The sequence below is a fragment of the Macaca thibetana genome, chromosome 9, assembly GCF_024542745.1.
Source record: "Macaca thibetana thibetana isolate TM-01 chromosome 9, ASM2454274v1, whole genome shotgun sequence".
Taxonomy (NCBI): domain Eukaryota; kingdom Metazoa; phylum Chordata; class Mammalia; order Primates; family Cercopithecidae; genus Macaca; species Macaca thibetana.
Window position 1 is genome coordinate 53602480 of NC_065586.1, and position 12687 is coordinate 53615166.

A 12687-nucleotide genomic window follows, 5' to 3' on the forward strand; every position below is an offset into this window, starting at 1 on the left:
TCCTCACTGCTGCGCCGTCTAATCCCTATGTCTGGAGGTTCTGGCTCTATGAAAACAAAACTCATCCTGGGGAAACACCCCAGGCGGGTAAACTGCTGGCTAGTGCAGACTGCCCCCCCTCAGGGTGTAATACTATAGTTTACCTCAATTTCACTAGGTTCCAGATTGCCCAACCAGCAATACCCATGATCTGTTTTGAATATGATCAAACTGAATATAATTGTAAAAATTATTGGTGGCACCAGAGTGCAGGTTGCCCATATAGCTACTGTAAGACGCACTCTGTCCGATACTGGAGAGAACAACAAGGGTGGTATTTTTACCAAACTGAGTCTCCCGTCACTTACACTTGGATAATTAGAGACCCATGGGACTCTCGGTGGACAACCCCACAACATGGGGGAGTATATTACTCATCAACTAGTACCTGGCCCAGTAGCCATTTATATCTGTGGAGAAGTCTAGTCCAGATTCAACCCTTAATCCATACACAAATCCACAGGCAAGAAACCAAGCTATCACAAGACTTGCAGCCCTTCTCCTGGCTAACCCTACTACAGGAAGGGCTAGCATTCGCCAACCTCACCGGTTTAGGCGACCTGTCCTCTTGCTTTATGTGTGCAACCCTAGGAAGACCACCATTAACGGCTGTTCCTCTATCCTCCCCTCCCACAAACTATACAGGTTTTAACTCGTCAATAGTCACGATACCCGACGTGGCCCTGTACCGTGACCCATACCAAGAGAAATACCCCTATTGTTATTCGGCATTTAGCAACAGCCTCTGTAACCAATCGGCTACATACCCTAATAGTCCCATATATGCTCCCCCTGGTGTGTTCTTCTGGTGTAATATGACTCTGTTAAAGACTCTGTCCAAAAGCATCTCTGACGGACAGTTGTGTATCCCTGTTACCCTAGTTCCCCGACTGACACTGCTAACCCCGGCAGAGTTCATAGGCTGGGCAGGGACCACCCCAACTGAAACTGCGCGACATAGACGAGCAGTTTTTCTACCACTAATTGCCAGAATATCCTTAACCACCTCTGTCGTCACAGCGGGGTTAGCAGGAGGGGCCCTACAACACTCCATGATAGAAAACGACAAGCTGTTACAACAATTCTCTGTTGCTATGGAAGACTCCGCCTATTCCCTAGCCTCCCTTCAGCGGCAGCTCACCTCCCTAGCTCAGGTCACCCTTCAAAACCACAGAGCCTTAGACTTACTCACGGCTTAGAAAGGAGGTACCTGTATGTTCCTCAAAGAAGAATGCTGTTTCTATATAAATGAGTCAGGGTTAGTTGAGGAAAGAGTCCAACGCCTACACAAACTAAGCTTAGAAATGAAAAAGCAACAATTCACTACAGCCGCTAACAATTGGTGGAGCTCTTCAATGTTTTCCCTTCTGGCACCCCTTTTAGGCCCCCTAATGTCTTTACTACTTCTATTCACTATAGGCCCCTGTGTGGTAAATAAAATTTTACAATTTGTCAGAGAAAGGTTTGATACCATCCAACTAATGGTCCTCCGTAGCCATCACCAGCCTCTCCTGCACCCAGAAAGTGAGGCTACATTATAAGACTCTGGAAATCCAACATTGGACATCCAGTTACTTATGGGAGGGGGAAATGAAAGGACACAAAGATAGATGTGTACCCGCCCCCCCTGCTACACCCTTTGTTCTGCTCTCTAATCTTTGCACATACCAGAGATTTCATAAGTTCTGTGAGTACCTGTTTTTCTGCACGTACCAGAGATTTTGTTTTGCACATACCAGAGATTTCGTAAGTTCTGTGAGTATCTGTTTTTCTGCACGTACCAGAGATTTTGTAAGTTCTGAGGCAAGGTCACAAGACGTGTTTAAGTAAGATAAACTCTTGCTGCCATAAACCTGCTCTCCCGCCTCAAAGGTTGAACTGAAATATCAGAAATGGCGGGAACCAATCATAGTTAGCCAAATCGCCTTGTTCAAACACTAGCCAATCATATATCTGATTTGTATAATAACTCTATGCCCACTTTTCTTAGACTATATAACACTGCTCGGAGCTCAGTGGGGGAGCTCTCCTGCCCGTCTCGTTTCGTGAGCAAGTGAGAGTTCCAGGTTCGAACCTGTAATAAAGATCCTTGCTGCTTAGCTTTGACTCTGGACTCTGGTGGTCTTCTTCGGGGAATAAATGGTCTGGGCATAACAGCCCCAGTACTCAGAAGAATAAATAGAATGGGGAACCTCACGAGGACATAGTTTCTCCCCTCAGGATGGCTAGCCACCAAAGAAGGAAAAATACTTTTGCCTGCAGCTAACCAATGGAAATTACTTAAAATCCTTCACCAAACCTTTCACTTAGGCACTGCAAGCACCCATCAGATGGCCAAATTATTATTTACGGGACCAGGCCTTTTCAAAACTATCAAGCAGATAGTCAGGGCCTATAGTGTGCCAAAGAAATAATCCCCTGCACTGCAGGCCATACATTTCAATCCCTGTATCTTTAACCCCCTTGTTAAGTTTGTCTCTTCCAGAATCAAAGCTGTAATACTACAAATTGTTCTTCAAATGAAGCCCAGATGCAGTCCATGACTAAGATCTACCGCAGACCCCTGGACCGGCCTGCTAGCCCTTGCTCCGATGTTAATGACATCGAAGGCACCCCTCCCAAGGAAATCTCAATTGCAGAGCTCCTACTACACCCTAATGCAGCAGGAAGCAGTTTGAGCGGTTGTTGGCCAACCTCTCCAACAGCACTTGGGTTTCCCTGTTGAGAGGGGGGACTGAGAGACAGGACTAGCTGGATTTCCTAGGCTGACTAAGAATCCCTAAGCCTAGCTGAGAAGGTGACCGCATCCACCTTTAAACATGGGGCTTGCAACTTAGCTCACACCTGACCGATCAGAGCGCTCACTAAACTGCTAATTAGGCAAAAACAGGTGGTAAAGAAATAGACAATCATCTATTGCCTAAGAGCACAGTGGGAGGGACAAGGATCGGGATATAAATCTAGGCATTCAAGCCGGCAACGGCAACCCCCTTTGGGTCCCCTCCCTTTGTATGGGAGCTCTGTTTTCACTCTATTTCACTCTATTAATCTTGCAACTGCAAAAAAAAAAAAAGAAAGAAAAGAAAAGAAAATATGACATAAAGATATGCTTACATCTACACAAAACTGAGAGTGGACTGCTGCTATAATAATACCTGGGTTATATTCCAACAAAAATAATCACAGATTGTTGTTTAGCCCAAGTTTCTAAAAACATTAACTTTTGAAAGTCAGTGTTCACTTTGCTGCTGACACAGTGCACGTCACGTCAGATTTTCAAAGCCAAAAAGAATTTGCATAACAAAGTCTTTTAGGAATCATTATTAAAAATGTGAGAATTGAATTTAATTAAAAATACAACACAGGCCGGGCGTGGTGGCTCACGCCTGTAATCCCAGCATTTTGGAGGCCGAGGCGGGCGGATCACGAGGTCAAGTGATCGAGACTATCCTGGCCAACATGGTGAAACCCCGTCTCTACTAAAAATACAAAAATTAGCTGGGCATGATGGTGTGCACCTGTAGCCCCAGCTACTAGGGAGGCTGAGGCAGGAGAATCACCCGAACCCGGGAGGTGGAAGTTGCAATGAGCTGAGATCGCACCACTGCACTCCAGCCTGGTGACAGAGCAAGACTGTCTCAAACAAAACAAAACAAAACAAACAAAACAAAACAAAAAACACGAAGTAACCAATAACAAGAGTTCACCTTCATATTTTAGAGCATTGCACCTAAAGCAATCAGTAGCAACCTTGGAAATCTACCTGGAAAACAATATAAATGTTCTGGAATGTATGGCCATCACCACAAAAGGCACACATACTATTTTACAAGTACTAGATTTACAAGTATTGGGGGAGAAAGTAAATTCAAAATGTAACTAATCCACACACCAAGACTCAGTTTTGTGCAAATAAAACCTCTCTGGAAAGCAGCCTTTGACCTCTGTAGCACTTTTGTCTTCAGCCTCACAGTGGAGGTGAGTACAGCCTGGGCTCCTGGGAGGGATGCACTGTCCCTGAGGAGCCCCCGTCCGAATTGGAGTAGGAGCTCTGCGCACAGTGGTTAAAGATGTGGATCAAATGCACAAGAAGGATAAAGGCCATCTTGTCATTGACCAGGAATTCATCCCCTCTTGGGCACTCTTGTCACACCTGACAACTATCTGGTTGCAGGTTATCAGTAGTGGGCTCCTACCTAGATTAGGTCCATTGGGGCCAGTAAGAGCTTAGGTTCTGACAGTCCACGGCCATGAGCAAGGGTGAAAGTAGAAAATGCAATGAGGAAAATGTATCCAGGTCTTCAAAGGTGAAGTAGGGAAAGAGTGTTTAACTGATCTAAGAGAATGCAGCCAGGTAAATGGGAAAAAATTCCAACAAAGATTCTCAACACATTTCCTCTTTCATAGCCTCAAAAGAAACAATAGATTCTTTCATTGGAGGCATTCATGTGGGGTGATTCTGCCTGATGCGGTGGTTGCTACCCATCACTAGACTTCCAAATCCCTCGCTAAGAATCTGGTGCATGCCAGTCAGAACAAGTATTCTCGTCTCCGTAAAGCGCCCTCTCCTGAGTGTAGTGGAGAGGTTTTATAATGCCAGGGTGAAAACTTTCAAAGTAGAAACCTGTCATTTCTTTATATTTGGACAATCATAAGCACTTTAAGACCCTTTCTGGTTTGGGTAAATCAAAGGTCTGCACAAGACACATTTTACAAAACAAAGGACAATACAGTCCTCATTCACATCTTGGTCTTGTCACTCCTAGTGACTCCTGCATTGCAAACATCCCAGCAGGGTGCAGCCCTTTATTCTTTCATCCCGGGGGCTTCTTGGGCTCCCATACTCTGATTGGACGCAGACTCCCTGGAGGCTGCTCCCAAGAGCAGAAGATACGGATGACTCAGAAGTTCCTAAAAAGTCACCAAACCAGATGACATAAAACTCAGATTACATTTCACTTTTGTTTTGTTTTGTTTGAGACAAAGGTCTCACTGTCACCCAGGCTGGAGTGCAGTAGGGCGATCTTGGCCCACTGCAATCTCCACCTCCTGGGCCCAAGCGATCCTCCCATCTCAGCCTCTCCACTAGCTGGGACTACAGGCAGCGCCACCAGGTCCGCCGAATTTTTTTTTTTTTAATTTCTGGTAGAGACGGGGTTTCTCTATGATGCCCAGGCTGGTCTCAAACTCCCAGACTCAAGCAATCTGCCCCTCTAGGTCCCCCCAAAATTCTGGGATTACATGGGTGAGCTGTGTAATTTCACGCCGCGTGACACAGCCCAAGGGAAAGGAAGAAACCTCGCGGGTCCAGCGTCTACTCACAAGGCTGGATTGGTGGTTGGGAAACCCCAGCAGGAGAAGCGTTAAGAGCAGTCACCTCACTCGCAAGGCGTCCTCTCAGGGCGTCCTGAGGCGGCCAGGACAGAGGTGGGGCGGCTTAGGGTTGGGGGAGGGAAGGGGAAGGGGATGGGGTGGGATCAAAGCTGGGGAGTGGGAGGGAAGGATGGGGAGGGGAGGGGAGAGGAGGGGAGGGAAGGGAAGAAGGGCTGTTTGGCACCTGAAGGAGGAGGAGAAAGGTGTCTGGGAAAGGATCCGGTTCAAACTAAATCCTCAAGCGTTGGTGGGAGGCTCAGCTACAGGTCAGGGGGAAAGTCGATCAGCGGAGCAGCAGGAGGCGCGGGGCAGAAGAGCAGGAGGCTCAGGAGCAGCTGGAGGGAGACCAGGGCTCTGGCTTCCACCATCCCTTCTCCTGTCTGGGCGCTGCCTAAGCAATCCTGGGGCTTTATATTCCCTCTCCACCAATCCCCTGCCTTGGTACGTGGTGCCTCACAGTGGACATTTCAGGTGTCGGCGTGTTCTTCCAACGCCCCCTTCCCCACCTGAGCCCCACAACCGGCATCCCAAGGACAGGTCCTCTCTGGAATCTTTGCAGACCTTCTGATTTCTGGTCTTCCCCAACCCAGCTTCCTGTCCCTGCTTCTAGGCAGCTCTTTCCTTCCTGAGCTCTCAGGGTTCCTCGTGGTCAATCCTGGCTGCAAAACATCAAAAACGAATGATGGCAGGAAGGCAGGAAGAACCTCATAGACAAGCAGCGTGGGAGGCTCCACAGCCCCCTCTCAGCAATGCATGTACCAAGCAACAAAACACCAGTAGGATGTAGAAGGTCCGAATAGTAAACCATTTCCATCACATCCATGTAGCCATCCATCCCTGTATATTGGGAATGAATGTTGGAGATACATTCATTTACATACATGGTACATTTACAAAAATTAACCCTACTTACTTTGTTCATCAAGCAAATCTCAATCTATTTCAGAGAAATCAAATCACATAGCATGTTTCTGATCATATAATTGTGCTGGAAGTGAATGATAAAAAGCTAACCACAAATTCTCACATGCCTTGGAAATTCAAAGTGTCCTTAAAAGTAAAAGGTGAAGCCAGCTGGACTTCCTGGGTGAGTGGGGACTTGGAGAGCTTCTGTGCCCAGCTAGAGGATTGTAAATGCACCAATCAGTACTCTGTAAAAATGCACCAGTCAGTGCTGTGTGTCTAGCTAAAGGATTATAAATGCACCAATCAGTACTCTGTAAAAATGCACCAATCAGTGCTCTGTGTCTGGCCAGAGGATTGTAAATGCACCAATCAACACTCTGTAAAATGGACCAATCAGCACTCTATAAAATGGACCAATCAGAGCTTTGCAAAATGGACCAATCAGCAGGAAGTGGGTGGGGACAAATAAGGGAATAAAAGCTGGCTAGCCCCCCAGCCAGCAGCTGCAATACCCTTCCACTGTATGGAAGCCTTGTTCTTTTGCTTTTCACAATAAATCTTGCTGCTGCTCACTCTTTGGGTCCACACCACCTTTATGAGCTGTAACTCTCACCACGAAGGTCTGCAGCTTCATTCCTGAAGTCAGTGAGACCAGGAACCCACTGGGTGGAACAAGCAACTCCGGACGCACCACCGTTAAGAGCTGTAACACTCGCTGTGAAAGTGTGCGGCTTCACTCCTGAAGTCAGCAAGACCACGAACCCACCGGAAGGAAGAAACTCCAGACACATCTGAGCATCTGAAGGAACAAACTCCGGACACGCCATCCGAAATTCCCAGTTCTACTTTGTGGCACAAGGTTGTGTGGTCTTAAATCATCCCTAATCTACCTAGGCATTTTAACATCTGAAACGGGGTAATGATGTCACTTATCTATGTCATCTTACTGTCTGTGAGCGTGGACTTTAATTTTTAAACCCTAATGTGGGGAAGAAAACAAGATGACTCTCATGATTGACCTCCCGGGGATGTCCAAGGAATCTGTGTATTTCAAGAGACAAAGTTCATCAGCTTCCTCTCCTGGGGGATTTGGCCATAACACCCAGAGGGCTTGGCAGCACCAGGAGTGATGGGTGGGGAGTGTCAAGCAGGTGGGCAGGACCCAGGGGCCTGGTGACCAGGAGAGACACCCCGACTGGCCATCAGCTTTCCTGGCCTTGTCCTCAGCTAAACTTCCTAAAGGCCTTCTTCTGCCTAATCACACAGAGTATGACCAAACTCACTCAGGCCTCTGGCAGCCTAAAACCACTGCTCTAAATCCCTTCACCATTTATGATGACACGAAGTTATTGTAAACAGGAAATATTATATCACCATTGTAAATGGAAAGCCAGTGCCTTTACCATAAATAAACAAACACTAAGAAACAAGCAAAACAAAACAAAAACAGGGACAACAAAACAATGGAATTAAATTCTATTTGTGTGCTGTCACCTGCATAAAGAGCCCCGGATTTGAGTTGTCTCAGTTGTAAAAGGAAAGACCAAGTAAGGGGAGTTGAAGTCAGATTATCCCAAAAGTGAAGGGGAGACCCGTGATGTCCATGAAGTGTTGCGGGGTCACCTTGATTATAGCCCAAGCAGAGAGAGGGAAGGGAAGGAGAAGTGAACGGTTTGGACCTTCAGACAAGGAGAAGCCATTCATGTAGCTCAGGAAACACCTCCTCAAAGCCAAAGTCAACCTCCCTTGCAGGTGGGCCCTTCTTGGTCCCTTGGAGGCTTGACCAGGAGCCCTTGGCAGGACGAGGCACCTTGGTTGTGAGACCAGCTTTGCTGGTGACCAGCTGTGCAACCTTGGGCTGGATTCCTTCTGTACAACTGGAGAGCTAATGGCTGTGTGCAAAGACTGTCAGAAGACAGCAGGAAGTGGTTGAGCAGCTGTGTACCTGAGCATTGTAACCTCCCAGGGGCATCTTTCTTCCCAGAACTGGCACCCTGGCAGGTCCTTGGCCACTAAAGGCAGTGATGATGATAACTACAGCCCCTCTTGTCACCACTGTGCTAAGCACAGCACTTCGCAGGTGTCATCTCCTGAGATCCTGAAGTACCATCACTGTCCCCTTGCACAGATGGGGATCTAGGTTCAGAGTGGTTGGGGGAGGGGGTGTATCCAGGCAGAGAAAGAGATCTGGGGGAACTTGATTCTCGGAGGGGACATTAAGAGAAGGGGAAGCTGGGGCTGGAGACTCCCCAGGAAGATGGGGCCACAGAGATGCTTTGCCCAGGACCCAGCGTTGCCCTGGTCAGCCCTGCTCAGATGAGGCCCAGCCCAGTGTCTCCACCTGTGAGTGAGCGTCAGTCATTGCGGTGATGATGGCGATATAGAATGTTCCTCATAGCATTACTGTGAGGCAGAGAGCACCAGCCCACTCAGGTACAGGGCATGGTCCTGGGGGCGCATCTGTCTTTCTCTCTTGACCTCTAGATCTACTAAGCACCATGCAACACCCCCACTCTAAGCATACCCAGACAGGGTCCCCGGCCCAACCTTGTGCCCCTGTTCCCAGAGTCACCCAACCCTGGCCTCTCTCTGGCATCTTAGGACCCAGGCACAGCACTTCTGTAGGCCCTGGAGGGGGCACATCCCCAGCCTGAGTTTGAAACCTGGAAAATACTTTCTTCCAAGAGAGCTCAGAAGGGCCAGGTCATGCCTGGGTCTGTTCTCTCCACTGGCCCCAGGAGTGCTCTCCGGAGTGCCACTTCTGATTATACTGTGGTCTGGGGTCTGGGAGTGTGTGCATGTTTGGGTGTGTAAATCTGCATGTAAGCGTCTGTGCATCTGAGTGCTTGTGTCTGTGATTATGTCTCTGTGTAGCTGTCTCTGGATGGCTCTGTGTTTTTTTCTATCTTTGTATGCATTTGGGTGTCCTTTTTTCTTGAGTATGTGTTGGTTGTGCAAATCTGTGTTTGTGTTTCTGATTGTGTAATGTGTGTGTCTCTGGCGTGTGTGCCCCCTGTGGGAGTGTCGGTGTATGTCTGGCTTCTGTGTCTTTATGTGTTGAGGTGTGTGCATGTGAATTTGCTTCTCCTTTGGGTGCCCTTGATTGTGTCTGTATTTGTGTGTTTATTTTTCTCATAGTGTCTGTGTTCTAAGTCTGATTCTCTGCCTGTAGGTCTGTGCCAGTCTGTGTGTGCGTGTGTGTGTGCACGTGCGCATGTGGGTGTCCATTGTGTGTAGAGTCAGCCCTGTGGGGCTGTGTCTCATGGTTCTGTGTATCTGTGTCCTCCTGGTGTGTGTGTGTGCCTGTCCGTGGGCCATACACCTGAGTGCCCAGGTAAAGCTGGGGCGGTTCTGTACCTCTGTGCTTGTGGTATCTGTTTATTTCCCTGTGAATTCCTGGTTGTGCACCTTGGAAGTTGGCAGTCACAGAGAGGCCTCTGCAATGCTGACCACCAGAGGTGGATGGGAAGTGGACAGTATGTGCTTCTCTCATCCCCAGGCTGGGCCTTCTCTGCCTCCTGCTTTTCTGAGCCTCTGGTGGCCCCCTGGTGGTCCCCCTTAGGTCCCAAGGAGGGATGGCATGAAAGAGTCAGGTCACAGGACTGTGACCAGGGGTGTGAGGAGGACTCTGGGTCCCCAGAGAGGGTTATGTTGAAAGAAGGAAGATTGTCTGTGGTGGGGGGATTCTGGGTTGGAGGGAGCCTGGGCCCTGGGAGGGTGAATGAGTGGGGTCCTCTAGGAAGGGCTCAGGGACAGAGCTCCTGGGTCACTGGGAAGTTCTGATGTGTAGGTGCCTACAGGGGATAGCTAGGGGCAGGGCTCCTAGGCCCCAGGAAGGGCTAGAGGAGTGCTGGGTGCCCAGAGGCTGAGGCCCTCACTCACACATGCCAGGTTTAGGCTGGGGCACATGTGCACATGGGCATTATTGGGGGACACAAAGGACCATTGGGTGGGGGAGGCAGAGGTGGTCTGGCAGGCAAGTATAGTCCCCAGGCCAAGGCTGACCACCCTGGACATCTGGCTGCCCTGGCCTTGCGGGGGCATCGCTCCTGCGCACAGGCAGGTGCCTGGAGCCACGTGGGGTGCACCTCCTGGACCCCTGTGTCCCGGCCATTGAAGGGTGCTTAGGGCTACCCTGAGAAGCTGGTGCCAGGAGGGAGAATCTGGTCCCAAGATATTTCAGGTTGTGGATTAGGGAGAATTACAGGGGGAGGGCATTTAACACAGGTTCATTCCCAGAATAAATGCTCCACACAGGGTATTGTCGAAATTAGTATTTTATTACCTGCAACTCCAATCTGAGTACTCACCTGGGAAATTCTAAAGACACAGAGAGGACTTGAAGGAAGCAGAGTAACTGAATGTAATTTAAAAGAACAAAAACAGGCCGGATGCGGTGGCTCACTCCTGAAATCCCAGCATTTTGGAAGGCTGAGGCGGGTGGATCACCTGAGGCCAGGAGTTCAAGACCAGTCGGGCCAACATGGTGAAACTCTATTTCTACTAAAAATACAACAATTAGCTGGGCTTGGTGATGGACACCTGTAGTCCCAGCTACTCAGGAGGCTGAGATGGGAGAAGGGCTTGAACCCGGGAGGCGGAGGTTGCAGTGAGCCAAGATTGTGCCACTGCACTCTAGGCTGGGTAACAAGAATGAAACTCTATCTCAAAAAAAAAAAAAAAGAAAAGAAAAGAAAAAGAAAAAGTAAAAGAAAAACATTGGAAATGTGGCACTCCTGATACTTTTCCAAATCAACCCTCTCTATGTCCCATCATCACCCCGCCCTAGTGGGGAGACTGAAGTGGCCAGGGATTTGCCCAAGGTGCACAGTGGGTTCCAAGTTCACTGCTGATTACATCTGACCAAGCTCCCTTTCCGAAGTTCACTTTGTTTAATCTTTCCAGTGACGGTTTTCAGCAGCTCCGGGACAAACTCCACCTGGTTAAGTATAAGGGAAATCTACAGTGACTTAGTCCTGTTGTCATTTCCTGCCAATTCCCCACCCTCCTCCTCTGCCTCTCTACAGTCTCCCACACAGGCTGACACCATATGGTGGCCTTAATGGAAGCCACCGAGTGTGTCAGGTTCTCCCCTTGGCCCTCTGAAGGTGGATGTAGCCATGTGCTGTGACTCAGGAGCTGTGAGTGGAAGTGAAGCGTGTCACCTCAAGACAGAAGAGTTGGGAACCATTGAGACTGGCCACCCTCTCCTCCATCTCTTAGAGCAGTTGACAGGTTCCGCATGGAGGCTGCTCCTTTATCCTGTTGGTGGATGAGGGGATGTGAAGCACAAGGCCCAGCAGAGCCATGGTGGACGTGCAGCATGAGCAGGATAAGAACCTTCAGTGTTGTAAATTTCCATCGTCTGGGGCTGTTTGTTACTTACAGTGATATCTAGCCCATTGTAGCAGGCATGCACCATCTATTTCATGGTCTGTGAAGCAGACTAGCCTATCCTCCAAACATGACTGGTTGTCAGACACAGGTAGGTTTCAGTTTCAGCTCTTCCTCTTATTGACTGCAACCTTGGACATTTGACTTTGAGTCTCTGAGCCTCAGTTTTGTTTTTGTAAAATGGTTTGCTATGCTATCTCAGGTTGAGGAGAAGATTTAATGAAATAAAAATGCATGTAAAGCATTGAGCCCAGGGCCTGGCACACACAGTGAGTACTCAATCAGTGTTAGCCATGTAGTTTCACAATGTGTATTCACTGTCAGTACTCAGACAATGTAGTAAAGTATTACAAAGAAGTAAGTGTTCACTTTTTGGCATATGTATCTCTTTGCACTTTATTGTCAAACAGATAATGCCACGTATACTTTTTCAAAGTATAATTTTTTTCTCTTAATATGTGTTGAGATGTATGTTAAATATAAAAAAATCTGAATCATTATTTTAAATTGCAGGATTATATTCAATTTTATGAAAACTTTATTTCTCTATTGTTTGACTTTTTGTAGGTTGCACAAGGCATTGAATTAAAATAAACATATCAGAATGAATTGCATTTATAAAGATAAATATCATTCTATTAATTTTTGTTTGTTATATGTATGTATATATATTTTCAGTTGCAAAACAGAACATATTTCTTCCCATGAATCGTGTTAGAAAAAGTTTGGAAGCTGCTGATTTGGATTTCTTTTTTAATTTTTACAGGATTGTAAATAACCTTTTAAAAAATATCCTTGGGCACTTGACTGATTTTTGCCTTTAGGTTAATATGCCAGCAATGATTCCTTTTGGGTTTCTGACACAAGATAGCAGTTTCCATCCAAATAAATCAACTATGCCATCCCATCCCTAAGCCAAACGTCGTCTTCTACAGAAGAAAAACCCAGTACTGTGACTGCCTAAGCTTCCCCCTG

General features: G+C 47.6%; 2 protein-coding genes and 1 pseudogene across 2 annotated transcripts in view; 1 reads left to right on the forward strand and 2 right to left on the reverse strand.

Annotated features, from left to right (window-relative positions):
• Positions 1-116, reverse strand: part of DYDC2 (DPY30 domain containing 2) — a 127780-nt gene extending 127664 nt beyond the window's left edge. Inside the window, exon 1 of the mRNA XM_050803551.1 lies at positions 113-116. The gene's annotated coding sequence lies outside the window, so the exon portion shown is untranslated. The remainder of the gene's footprint in view (positions 1-112) is intronic.
• The window catches only part of PLAC9 (placenta associated 9), a 325463-nt gene that overhangs the window by 218298 nt on the left and 94478 nt on the right, over positions 1-12687 (reverse strand). The gene's annotated exons all lie outside the window — the stretch shown is intronic.
• Positions 1-12687, forward strand: part of LOC126962966 (40S ribosomal protein S12-like) — a 43034-nt pseudogene that overhangs the window by 15740 nt on the left and 14607 nt on the right.